Source organism: Vombatus ursinus, unplaced genomic scaffold (assembly GCF_900497805.2).
Source record: "Vombatus ursinus unplaced genomic scaffold, bare-nosed wombat genome assembly UNPS02001419.1, whole genome shotgun sequence".
NCBI lineage: Eukaryota > Metazoa > Chordata > Mammalia > Diprotodontia > Vombatidae > Vombatus > Vombatus ursinus.
In genome coordinates, this window is record NW_020941197.1 from 3,599,010 (window position 1) to 3,612,492 (window position 13,483).

Consider the following 13,483-nt stretch of genomic DNA (forward strand, 5'->3'; position numbering starts at 1 on the left):
CAGGCTCAATATGAGTCAACAATGTGATACAAAAAACTAATGTGACATTGGACTGTATTTAGAGAAGCAGAGTAAAAGAATGCATAAGAGGTGAACATCCTGCCTATTCTTCCTTATTTAGACTACATCGCAAGTATCATTTTCAATTTTGAGTACTATATTTTAACAAGGACATTGATAAACTAGAACATATTCTGGGTGGGGTATTGAGGGTGGACAGGGTTATTTATTTTAGGGAAGATTTAGGAGAGTCATAACAGCTATTTTTAGGTTATTTCAAATAATGTAATAATTTCCAATAAAAATGTGGAAGAGAGGTTAGATTTATTCAACTGGACCCCAGTAAGCAGTATTAGGAGCAAGAAGTAGAAGTCCCAGAGAGGCAAATTGAGGCCCCATTTAAGGTAAATCTTAGCAATTACAGCAGCAAAAAGTGGAATCCAGTATTCACCACAGCAACACATATTCTCAAATTGGATTGGTACAAAGTGGATTAACATGGACTCTTCAAAAAGATGACACACCAATTTATGAAGAATTCCATAGGCTTTAACTGCTAGTAAAGATGAAAATTTATGCGAACATTCTGGAAAATAATATGCAAGAAAAATTACTAAATTATCCAATGTCCTTTGACCCAGAGATTCCACCCCAAGAAAGTTATTCACAGCAAGACTACTGTAGGGAAATATCCATAATAAGACTGTGATAACAAAAAAAAATAGAAACACATTATGAGAATTGGAGAATAGCTGAATAAATTGTAGCAGATGAGTATAATGGAATATTACTGTGCAATGACAAATGATAAACATGAAGACTTTAGAGAAACATGAAAAGACCTGCATGCAGTGATACACATTGGAGAAAAGAATTAAAAGAATGTTGTATACAAAGCCTTCAACAATGTAAATAAAACTAACAATAAAAGGCAATAAAATTAGGGTCAAATACATCCCACAATGCACTGAGTACTAATCTATCTAAGCCAAAGTCTACCTCTTTCCTGTTAATAATTAGTAAGCTTCTGAAGTGAAAAGTGACATATGCCATCAATTATAGTCATGCTATTAGGCAATTTTGCTTAAGTGTGTTTGAGAAATGTAATTTGTAGGAGGTTTTGTTTGGGTGTTTATTGGAAAGTGTCTGTTGAATGATGTGTACCAAAAAATGTTTAAAAATAATTAGAATGGGAACCTTAGAGATTAATGGGCCTCCTATTGGCAACCTGAAGCTGGATGACCATTGACAGGGATGTCATAGAAGGAATTCCTACTCAGGCAGGGGTTAGAAAAGATGACCTCTATGCCTCCAGCTCTGAAATTCTTTGATCATACAATTGTCTTAATATATTTTGAACCAAGCCAAATGATGTACAATTTGCAAAGTGACACATGAAAATGCAATAAAGGAGTGGCCAGGTATTTCATCCAGAGAAGGGGAGGGGAAACAAGACATTCATACAGTCTTCCTTCTTTAACAAAAATGAGGGCAATGATGTAATAAAACTATTTCTTTTTGCAGATGATATGATGATATACTTGGAAAATCCTAGAGATTCAACTAAAAAGCTAGCTGGAATAATTACTAATTTTAGCAAAGTAAGAGGAAATAAAATAAATCCACATAAATCATCAGCATTTCTATATGTCACCCACAAAACTCTGAAAGAAGAGATAGTAAGAAATACCCCATTTAAAATAACTATAGACAGCATAAAATATCTGAGAGTACACCTGTCAAGACAAACCCAGGAACTACATGAACATGATTATAAAACACTTTTTACACAAATAAAATCAGATTTAAATAACCAGAAAAATATTAATTGTTCATGTGTGGACAGAGCCAATATAATAAAAATGACAATTCTACCTAAACTAATCTACTTATGCAATGCTATCCCAATTAAATTACCAAAAAAAATTATTGGTCTAGAAAAAATAACAAAAAATTCATTTGGAAGAATAAAGGGTCAAGAATATAAAAAAAATTAATGAAAAAAAATAAAGAAAGGAGTTTTAGCAGTACCTGATCCTAAAGTGGTAATTATTAAAACTCTCTGGTAGTGACTAAGAAATAGAAGGATGGATCAGTGGAACAGAGTAGACATACAATACACAATAATAAATGATTGTAATAACCTATATTGGATAAATGTAAAGATTTAAGCTTGTGGGATAAGAATTCACTATTTGTTCAAAAAATTGTTGGGAAAACTAGAAAGCAGTCTGGCAGAAATTGAGTATAGATCAATATTTTATACTGTTTATCAAGATAAAGTCAAAATGGTTACATGATGTAGATTTAAAGGGAGCTATCATAAGTAAATTAGAAGAACAGGGAACATATTACCAATCAGATATATGAATAGGAGAATAATTAAAGAATAAACAAGAGATAGAGAGCACTGTAAGGTATAAAATGTATAATTTTGATTACATTAAATTAAAAAGGGCTTGTCCAAATAAAACCAATGCAGCCAAGATTAAAAGGAAAGCTGACAATTGGGAAAATTTTTATAGACAGTTTCCTGGATAAAGGTCACATATCTCAAATATATGGAGAACTCTGTCAAATTTATAAGAATATGAGTCATTCCTCAATTGATAAATGGTCTAAGGATATGAACAGGCAGTTTTCTAACAAAGAAATCAAAGCTCTATATAGTCATGTGAAAAAATGTGCTCAATCATTACTAATAGGAGAAAAGCAAATTAAAACAACTTTGAGATATCATCTCATACCTATCAGATTGGCTAAAATGATAGAAGAGGAAAATGACAAATGTTGGAGAGGATGTGGAAAAATTGGGATGCTAATACACTATTGGTGGAACTGTAAACTGATCCAACCATTTTGAAAAGCAATCTGGAATTATGCCCAAAGAGTTTTAAATTGTGTACACCCTTTGACCCATAAATATCACTATTAGGTGTATTTCCCAAGGTGATCAGGGAAAAAGGAAAATAACCTATATATTCTAAAATATTATAGCAGCTCTCTTTATGATGGCAAAGAACTGGAAATTAAAAGGATGCCTATCAATTTGGGAGTAGCTAAACCAGTTGTGGTATATGATTGTGATGGAATATTACTGTGCTGGAAGAAATGATGAGCAGGCTGATTTTAGGTAAAAAGATGGAAAGAATTTCATTAAATAATGAAGAATGAAATGAGCAGAACCAAGAGAGCATTATATACAACAACATCAATATTGTTAGGAGAATAACTGTGAACAACTAAGTTATTCTGGCTATTATAAATACTTAAATCAAAACCTATGAGGCTATCCACCTCCTAAGAAAGTACTGATAAATAGAAGGATGCATAGTATGATTTTACATATATATAAAAATGCAGTTTGTGTGTGTGTGTGTGTGAAATGGTGGGCTGGGGAGGGAGAGAAGAGACTGTTTGGAACTTAAAATGTTAACAAAAATTATTTTTAAAAAAACACAAGAATACTTATATTACAATCACCTAAAAAAAAAGTCAACAATAGCAAATAGCAACAGTTCATTGATTCCTTAATTCCCTCACAAGATGGAAGATATTTTCAAATTCTGGTGACATTTCAACCTGTTCACAGAGACTCATGGCCATTGGATCACAATTCACAAACCTAAAGATCGAAGAGACTTCAGAGGCCTTTAATTCCACTCTTCATTTTACAGATATGGAAATTGAGGTCCAGGTTTCCTAAATGACTCACCCATAGTCACACAGGTAATAAGTGGCAGATATGGCATTCAAATCAATGAACTTTTTACATTAATTCTCTAGGATTCTTGAAGTGCATCATTGAAAAATAATTTATAGTTCTGTTTCTGCTTGACCTCTGTTTACTCCCTCAGTTTCTATTTTCTGCTGGCATTTCTAGTACTATTCTAGCCAAAAAGTGGGGATGATAGACATCCTTGTTTCACCTCTGATTTTATTGGGCAAAAAAGACATGGAATTTGAATCCTGTCCTCTCACTCCATATCTGTTGTTCTTGCCACTCTATTGTGCTGCCTCCAATTGACTATGCTCTTCTTGAATTTCTCATAGTCTATGTGCAATAGAGTTGCCCAGAGCACTCTTTACATGCCTATGCTACACACCCTTATTAATTTTTTTTCTGTGATATCTATGCACCTGAATGACCTTGACAACTGTAGTGTTTTACTTAAAACAGGGATGTTTGCCAAAGAACATTTCAATTCCTTTATTTTCTCTGTACATTAATAAAGCTACTAATGAACTGGGAATTGATCTAGAGGTAGAAAGCACTTAGAAAAGGGATGATAATAATTGACATTTATATAATACTTTAAGGCCTGCAAAGTGCTTTATGTGAATTATATCAATTGATCCTCACAACAATCTTGGGAACTAGGGGCTTCAGGTATTTTTATTCCCATTTTACAAATGAAGAAACTGAGGATCAGGGTAGTTGAATGACTTGCCCAAGATCGACAGGTAGCAAGTGTCTTCAGTGTATCAATAGGATCATAATATCTTAATATTACTTACTTTGAGTTGAGAGACCTCAGAAATCATCTCATCCAACCCCTTTGTTTTACAGATGAGGAAACTGAGGTTCAGAAATGTTAAGTAATATGTCTACTGTCACATAGGACCCAAACTCAGGTTCTCTGATTCTAAATCCAGTATTCTTTCCACTGTACCACATTGTATACTGCACCTCATCTTAGTACCCCATGTACGGAAAGTAACAGGTGGCATAAGGGATAGACTCCTGATTTCAGTGGTATTCTGGTAAATGTTTAATAGCTGGCTCTCAGGTTGGGGGGTGGAGCAGAGTACACTAACACACTTTTAAGATTAATCTCCATTATTAACATTTTTTCCTTCACTTCCTTAAGTCTAGACAACCAACAAATTAAGAAACCAAGCCCTGACTTTTAGTGTTTGAGAACTTCTGTAGATGCTCATACTAAAAATTTAATAATCAGGTCTTGCAAGTCTACCTGAGCTGGCTCAAACACACTACTGATTTAGAGTCAGAAAGAACTGTCATTCCTGACTCAATAGGTGTGAGACCCTGGGCAAATCATTCAACCCCTCTCAGCCTCAGTTTCCTCCTCTGTATAATGAGTATAACAGCACATACAATGCAGAATTGTTATGAAGATCAAATGAGAGGAAACATGTGTTTATATATTATGGATGCATATATAATATATTATAGATATTATATATGACATAATTATATAATGCATATTACATTATATATAATACATAATTAGATAATGCATCATGTTATATATAATATGTTATATGTAATGTCTAGTATGTATGATGTATAATATAAATACATAATGTATATAATATATATACTGTCTATATAATATATTATATCATATTTATGCATTTTATATATTTACATATGTATTAAATAATACATATAATATGCATGATGTGTAAAATGCAGCTACGTGGCACAGTGGATACAGTAACAGACCTGAAGTCAGGAAGACACAACTTCCTGAGTCCTCAGACATCTACTAGCTATGTGACCCTAGGCAAGTCTCTTAAACCTGTTTGCCTTGGTGCCTCATCTATAAAATGAGCTAGAGAAGGAAATGGCAAACCACTCCAATATCTTTGCCAAGAAAACCTCAAATGGGGTCACAAAGAGTCGGACACAATTGAAATGACTAAACAACCACAAATACATATAATATAATTTTACTTAAAACATATAGTATATGTTTATAATATACTGTATATATATATATAAGCCCTTTACAAACTGTAAGATGTTGTATAAATGTTAGTTACTGTTATTATCATGAGCAATCTAGAAACCATGTCATGTGAGGACCAGTGGCAGAACTGTGGATATGAAGCCTAGAGAAAAGAAGACTTGAAGACCTGGGGAGAAGGAATATGATTTCCATCTTCAGATATCAGAAGGACCACCAAATGGAAGATATTAGACTTGTTCTGCACAGCTCCAGATGGCAGAACCAAGGATTCAGTGCTACTAGGTGAAAAACACAGGGAGACTAGTTTTGGCTCAATATAAGCAAGAATTTTATAAAAATTAGAATATCTATAAATGGAATATGCTCTCTTTGGTAGTGAATTCCCTGTCTCTGGAAATGTTCATGGAGGCTACCACACACATTGCCATGGAAATTCACACTCTTGGCTAGAGTTTGGACTAAATATCTCAGGTTCTTGCTACAACTATATAATTCTATGTCTCTTCCTGTAGAATGCACACCATATCAGCAACAATGGTTCGATTATGGGGAACTAAGACCTTTAGTCATTATAAAAACATTCTTTTCCTTGCATTATTCATATTTCACACTGTGTTCTTTTACTTCATTTCTCCTCCTTGACTTTAATTACAAAGTCATTCCTCTCCTCAGCTTTGCAACTCCTACCTTCTATTGCCAATTTTTTAATCATTTAAATTACAGTTAGTGAAAGCTCAACTTTGCTTTGGGAAAAAAAAAATACCTCTCAGTTGGGAAGGGGGGGAGCTAAAACTAGACTAGCCCTCACAATTTTTTCTCATCTAATACATCTCTATTAGAAAGTAACAGTGAAAAAATTCCTTCTTGTCAAGAGAGAAGAGGGTCTGGTGCTACTATTTTTCCTTTTCACTAAAAGTCTAATAAACTGAAACTAAGCCAGAAAGGAGAGGATGAGTGATTGTTGTTCAAACTGCTTTAATTTTGACTACATGTTTATAGCAATCCCCTGAAACTTAATGCTGTTGAAATTTTCCTAAAAGTAGACACTTAATTGTGAATATAATTCTGATGAAAAGGAGTCCACTGGGTCTTGCTTAAAAACAAGCAAACAAACATAGAGCCTCTCTGTTACATTCATGTGAGGGAGATTGATCAGCAACATTTGTTCTAAATAAGGGAATACTGTCCATGATAGACATACATGTTAACAAAAGAGGTGATTAAAAAAATAGAAACCTAAATTATTTGAATTTTTTCCTACTACAGAGCATGACTGTCAGGTTTTGTTCACCAGAGTGCTATGTGTGAAATCAGTTGATCTAGTTCAAATCCAAACCCTAGCACCTACTAGTTGTATGACTTTGTGCAAGTCATGTAACTACTTAGTTTTAATGCCTTCCCTCTATTGCTTATTTCCTATCTATCCTTTATAAAGTTTATTCTTACATAGTTTTTTTGCATATTGTCTCCCTCATTAAATTGTGAACTGCTTAAGGGCAAAGAGTGTCTTTTGACTTTCTTTGTTTCACCAGTGTTTAGCACAGTGCCTAGCACATAGTGGGCCCTTAATAAATGTTTATTGACTGACTAATTGATTTGGACCTCAGTTGTAAAACGAGAGAGTTGAACTAGATGACCTCTAGGGTTTCTACCAGTTCCAAATCTATGATACAATGACCAAAATAATCATGGAAATATTATTTCTAATTTAATTGCGATAAGGTAAATATATTTGCTGGACAGTAATACCCTAAGTCAATTCCATCTTGATAGGAAAGGCATTTGTTAATAGGACGAAAGTTTCCATGAAAAATCTTTGTGATCCTGGGGGCAAGGTTAGTCAGTTCAACCAGAATCTTTGAGTACTACTGAAAGGCACAGCAAAAAAAATTCTGAATATTGCCCAAGGTAGCACTTAGAGGATTGAATTCAGCTTTGCCTTCCTACCAGTTTTGCTGCAATCATTTATCCAGTAGTCTGGCTTCAAAATCCACAGATTGCTATCAGCACGAATCTATCCAAATTGCTTTTATAAAGATCTGTAAACCAATCAAAGGAAAAATTAGATTAGGTGGTAATTTTGCAACACTCTAAATGACATTAGTTTGCAAGAAAATCAAGGTATTCCAGTTAGAGCCCATTATACCCTGGTCCTGGCAGGATGCAAACATGTGTGCACCAACCTTCCAAAGCAACTGAAACTTGACTCTGAGAGTTCCTGTCTCATTTCGGTAGTTTAGTACTTTGTGAGTCTGGAGTTGCTGACCATTCATCAAGATGAAAGAATGCCCAAAGTAATCCTGTATATGGGTCTGAACTGGGGAATACTTCCAATTCATAAATGTAGCTAGGATCAATGTTAGATGGGCAAAAGCAGTGATCCTGGCTACCTCCAGAAATAGATCTGAGTTATACAGTTAGTCATTGGAAATGGGAAGAGAAACAATATAGGAGCAAATTGAGAAGGTGGAAGCAGAGATGATAAATCTCTAAGAAATTAAGTTCAATCCAACAAGCATTTAGTTGATGCTTACTATTTGCAAGTAATAGGTACTATAGATATAAAAGACACATACAAAACTGTTTCTGTCCACAAGAAGTTTAGATTTAGAAGGGAAGGAAGGGTTACAAAATATATACAGATAAGCATAATCCAAAGAAAGTTGAGAAGGATAATACCAGTAACTAGAGAGATCAGAGAAAGCTTCATGGAGGAATAACACTTGAGCTAAGCCTTGAAGAAAAATAAGGATTCTGAGATGTTAAAATGAGGAGAGTATACACACCAGGTGTGGGGGACAACTTGTGAAATATAGAGACACTGGGAAAATCAAAGGGCCATAGAACTATAGGTTTAGGCCTGGAAGGGACCTTAGCAGAGGTAGGCAGATAGATAAATACCTGGAATGGGATATTGTATGCAGTCAACTTGGGTGGATTACCAGTTGGATCCCAGCTGGATTCCCCAAGCTCATTATCTGAAAGAGTCATCATAGGTTAATGAAGAGCCATTAACACACAGTGGGGCACACACACACACACACACACACACCTATACCAAGAGCCAGAGTGTGGCAACAGAAAAAACTCCTAAGAGAAAATAGAAATATATCAGCTTCCAAGGCCCTAGAACATTCTGTTTCTATTAGTTCAATACAAATTCAAATACAAATACAATAAGCACCTATGGTATGTAGAGCACTCTAGTAAGCGCTCAGAAAGATAAAAATTTTAGCAAAACCACAGTCCCTTCCATTAAAGAGCTCACAATCTATCAAGTTAAGACACCAACATTGTATCATAATGTTACATGATAAGTGGCTAGCAAGACATTCCTCCACAGGGGCTGACTATGGGTACCTATGTCTGCTTTTTACCTGCCCTCACTGTTTGCTCAGGTTCTGCTTGGGAACCTTGACCCCCTCAATAGGGTAAGCAGTCACCCCATTCTCATAGTAATTGGCTGCTTCTCCACTCCAGCTACTTCAGGGACAATCTTGTTTTTGTCTCTAGCCTGAGGGTTTTCCCCAGAGAGGGAGAAAAGTTACAACAGGCAGTTTTATTCCCATACAGAAAAGAAAATGCTAAACAATAACAAATCATAGAAAGATAAAAATCAGAATCTAATAACTTGTCATTACTGGAACAATCAAGTGAGATACTAATATTCAAACTTTATCAGGACATTTGCAAGCAGGGTCTTTGTGAGGACTTCTAATTAGCCATTTTACATCTAATCACCACCAAACACAGTCTGATCAATACCAAGTGGGCTCTTTTTTTCCTTAGTGGTCCCTCTCTCTGCAGGTGACACTTTAATAACTTTTAATAAGTTTGCTTCTCCCATGGCTAAAAGAACTACTCTCTTAGTCACTATCCTTCTTCTTGGGTGCCTCACAAAGGAAAGACATTAGCTGTCTTTCCAAATTTCACAAAGGGTTATACCAAAGGAAAGAAGACAGAAATGGAAGAAGACAAAAATTTGCTAGGAGGAAGCTATAAGTTCATGACTTGCAGTCAGGTAGAGAAAAGTACATACTTCTACCCTATTCAGCCCTCCTGAGAGAGGAATGACTACTACATCACACATACCTTGAAAGAAATTTCCCTCAAATTTCCATAATCTTGCCTTGAATTTAAGCTAAGTATAACCTGGGGAAGGAGAAAGCCTTCAAGGGAGTCTATAAGTACATTAAAGAAATTGCAAGCATAGTGCTTCATGTTGTCTAAGGCAAGCTGTCATGGAAGACGTGGAGAGGTAGAGAATAGTTTTGTTGATACATATTTCAAGGAATCTTGTATGATTTCAACAAACGCATGGGAGGAAAGCCTTACTAGAGAAAAGCCATTTAGGTGGCACTTTATTAATCAAATGTTTTTCTTAATATCAACAAATAATGAGCATGATTCTATGTGGCCTAATTCTTTCAGTCAACTGAGTGAATATCAAGATATGGTCTGCCTTAGAATATCATTTATGAAAAACCCACCTCTTCCCTTTCCATACATCAAGGATATCTTTGATACTTGTGCGGAAAATGTTCATACTTTGCATGGGTCAATAGTTTTTAATGTTTCCTCAATCACCTTCTTTTGGTTGTAATATTGCTTATGATTTTTTGTCTAAACACTTGGAATCCTCCTCCTCTTTTAAATAACTTACCAAGCAATCCCTCAATGTCTTCAAAACTGACCAGAAGCATACAGAAGAGAACACCTTGATATCAAACACACATTAAAAAAGTAAAAATAATATATCTGTTTATAGTAGGGCTAAATATTTTAAACATTATTAGCATTCATATTTTATATAATAGGTCAGATGGCTAAAACTAAGGCTACAAAATAACATTCACTAAATTATAGCCACAATTCAGCTTACTTGTTCATACACAAAGAGAGCTAAGTGGATAGACCACTGAGTGATTTTGAGCTATGGATATTAATAGTTCCCTCAGAATATTTTTGTCTAAATGTTCCATTGCTGGTAAACAGAAACATTAACAGGACCTGGAATACTGAATCAGAATTAAAAGCACTAGTGATATCAGATTACTTCTGAGTTTCTGTCTTTCTAACTCTCAAGACACATGTAAATGTTTTTCTTCCACTAAGAAATTTAAATGACTCAATGTGCACTGTTAACAACTCCCTAAATATCTTGGGGCTTTCCAAATCGGTCTTTGGTGTCATATAATTTCACTGTTTCATGAATAACCATGTATAATTTTGTGTTGTTGCTATGTGGCTATAAATAATGGAATACTGTGATCTAAAAAGAATCAAAATTGCAGGTGAACTAAACAATGATGACACATAGAAACTAAAAGAGTACTATAATATACTACCAAGAAATTGTGTTTGATCTATCTACACATGAGCAATAACATAAAAGAAGTTTATGCTTAGAAAAGGAAATGAGCCAGTCATGGATTGGGATTGTGAGATAACAGATGGGAAGTTGGGTAGCCACCAGGGGAAGGAACATCCTCCTAGAACAATCTACTGCCTTCTTACCACTGTGTAGGGTCCTTCAGAGTGCATTCATAGAGAGACAGTCACAAGAATTGCATCAGTCAAGATAGCAGGGCTGTGTTCCGACCCTCACTGATAAAGGGAGAGTTCACATTGATGTAGCACTAGATCCACAAAATTATGGATCTCGTTGTGCTAAGCCACAAAATCCCATGCTAGGAGATAACTGCTGAACTTCCCTTTTAATATTTCAAGTCATGCTAGCCACCCATGACAATCTGGGAAACTATATCTCAGGATGAATGGCACCTAACAGGGACCTCAATAGGGAGGCAATGTGATACAAGGAAGAGAACACTGGCATTAACTGGAGTTAGAGAATTCAGGCTCAAATTCTGCCCCTGACACTTGGTGCCTGTGTGACCTTGAGCAAATCACTTAACTTCTCCAGTCCTCAGTTTCCTTATCTGTAAAACAGGGAGATGGACTAGATGATCTAGTGTACCCTTCCAACTCCAGATCTGTGATCCTATCTTTCTATGAAGAAAATTTCCTAACATCTAGATTTGGGCAGAAGCCCTTCTTTCTTATTGTTCTGTTTTGTTAAATAATGGTATATTGATAATTAGAGACAAGCTCATCACTCTCAGACTCAAGTAGCATCACTTGAAGTAGATAAATGGGATCATCACATGGCAAATGAATATTTTACATTTTTCCATTAAACCTGTTACAAAGCCATTATTACCCTAATCTAATACCAGAAAAGGTATCCCTGCTGTGACTTGGAATATTATGATGTTGTCTTTGAGGGGTTTGGGGGTGAGGATAATAAAGCTATAAGCTTAGACTTGAGCTCCACTGACTTCTTCATCACTGGAAATTTTCAAGCATAGAGAAGCTGTATAGTCACTTGTTGGGGGAAGTTATTAAAACTTTCTTTAACTATTGAATTAGACGAATTCTGAAGTCCCTTCCAAATCTGAGATTCTTTTTTTTAAATTAAATTTTATTTTTTTTCAATCAGCAAAAATCTGCTTTTTCTCCTTCTCACCCCACCCTAAATGAAAAAACAAAAACAGAACCCCTGTTACAAACATATATAGTCAGGAAACCTCATTCTGCACTCTAAGTATTTCACCTCTCTTTATGGAGGTGGGTAGCATGTTTCATCATTAGTCTTCTGGAATCATGATTGGTCATTACAAAGATCAAATATATCTCACACTCTTTGATTCCATGAGCTCCAAAACCAGGAAACATTGTCACCAATTTGTCATGATAAAAACAAAGTAAATGGATTGTATAGTTGAGAGAAAATGAACAATGTTTCAGGTGAAGAGCTAGACCTGAAAATGTTATTTCATGATATGCCTAGAATACCAGAAATCCATTAACACCAAATAGATTTGTAATGATTATATTAATATAACTGGCATTCAGTGTGGCACAGTTATCCTCAAGCATGTTATAAATTTGAAACAGAAAACGTAACCTTTGAAAACATGCCACAAATGATGTTCCATTAATAGCACATGAATTCTTATTGTGAGAGATATAAACACTCAGGAAGTCTCTAGTAAACTGATAGGAGATTGCTCCAGGGACCTTGGTTCAGGCAAGTTTTATGAGATAAGAGACATACTGGGACAAGATTGTGATTAAAAGCCTCCATTTGACCAATAAAAGAATGAAAAGGTAAAGATAAGCTGCAACAGAATCAAATACGTGGTCAAGGGTGCTAGAAAAATATAAAGATAGAAGATAGAAAAATGAGAGGGCAAGGTTAGAAAGTAGCAAATCAAAGTTAAAAGGATGGCTTCTACAAACTACTGTCAATTTGCCTTCATTAAGAAAGACCTTATTGGTTGGGATAAGCTTGAGTTTTAAAGCTATCCTAAAAAATACCAAGAATGGATAATTGAATATCCATTTATTATGCACTTAATATGTTCCAGGTACTGTGATAAGCACTGATATAAATTTTAAAAAAAGACAGCCTTTCTTCTCAAGAAACTTATATTCTAATGGGGGAAATAATATACATAGGAGTGGTGGCGGGAAGACAAAATGGAAGGGAAGGGAAGGGAAAGGAAAAGGGAAGGACAAAGGGAAGGCAAGGGAGGGAAGGGGAAGGGAAGAAGAAGAAGAAGAAGAGGAGGAGGAGGAGGAGGAAGAAGAAGAAGAAGAGGAGGAGGAGGAGGAGGAAGAAGAGGAGGAGGAGGAGGAGGAGGAGGAGGAGGAAGAAGAAGAAGAAGAAGAAGAAGAAGAAGAAGAAGAAGAAGAAGAAG

General features: G+C 35.3%; 1 non-coding gene across 1 annotated transcript; it reads left to right on the forward strand.

Annotated features, from left to right (window-relative positions):
• Positions 1-443: 443 nt before the first annotated feature.
• LOC114047895 lies at positions 444-550 on the forward strand. Its single transcript, XR_003569684.1, has one exon. It is a non-coding gene; the product is annotated as a U6 spliceosomal RNA (small nuclear RNA).
• Positions 551-13,483: the final 12,933 nt, after the last annotated feature.